This window comes from Rhagoletis pomonella, unplaced genomic scaffold, assembly GCF_013731165.1.
Source record: "Rhagoletis pomonella isolate Grant_MI unplaced genomic scaffold, Rhpom_1.0 Rhpom_scaffold_00007, whole genome shotgun sequence".
In the NCBI taxonomy this organism is placed as follows: domain Eukaryota; kingdom Metazoa; phylum Arthropoda; class Insecta; order Diptera; family Tephritidae; genus Rhagoletis; species Rhagoletis pomonella.
Window position 1 is genome coordinate 57256884 of NW_023458561.1, and position 1072 is coordinate 57257955.

A 1072-nucleotide genomic window follows, 5' to 3' on the forward strand; every position below is an offset into this window, starting at 1 on the left:
GCCGAGTGAATGCAGACTATGTTGATTCAATCATTTTACAGCTCTGGTGGGTAGAAGCTGATGGGGGGAAGGAACACCTAAGGCTTCTTATATGAAAAGCGTGCGTGCTCACAACGTAGCATTTAAACGATTTACGTACATTCCCGAAAGTTCATGGGGAGTGTGGAAAAAGTGCGACTTGCAAAGGCAGAGCACCAGACCAGCTGGTGTTGAGCTGATTCCACCTCATCATCCCCCATGCAAGGATAGTCGATAACATTTAGCCTCATCGCATACTTATCTATCAGGCAATAAGTAGTTCGGACTCTCAGGTAAAGCCAGAGAAGTAATTTGCTTAGTCTCAAGAGATACCTGTACCGCCTCCGGTCTACACGTGGCTGGAATGATTTAGCCACCTTACATTCTATAGGCTTCGCCCAGCGCTCGCCGAGCTGACAAAGTGCCGATCTGTCCAGAAATACATAGAACACACTAGGTCAGAGGAGCACCCAGATTTCCAACCGATCCTGTCTTGCATGCTCAACGTCCATGCAGTTTCCAGCGAATTCGCTGTGACCCGGAACCCAAATAATCTTAATAGCGCAGTAATCCGTTACGGTCGATAAGAAAGTCAAACAATCTTTCAACCATCCTTGATAGCTGCTTGGCTCTGTTTACACCCTAAGATGTAGTAAACAGGGACGTTAAAGAAGGATATGAACCTCCTAATGCACCAGGGCAATTTTATAAGTCAGTGGCATTTTAAATATACATATATAATGGCCAAGTCTTCAATAAAAGCTAAGCTAATAGCTTAAATTTACCGTGCATGCCGCCTATTACCTATGCCGTATTTTCATTCGGCATTAAATTTCAAGTTTAATGATAAGTTTGGGCATCCAAAAATATTAGTGTTATTGCTTTGAGAATAATGCTGGATTTCCACCAAGCATTAAATGGCAGACATTTTAATTATAAATTTGGGCATTAAAAAATATTCTTGGCATTACTTATAACAAAGTCATTACACTCATTTCCACATGACATTTTTGAAATGCCTCCAATTTTTTAGTAATTTCAATGCCTAGTGGAA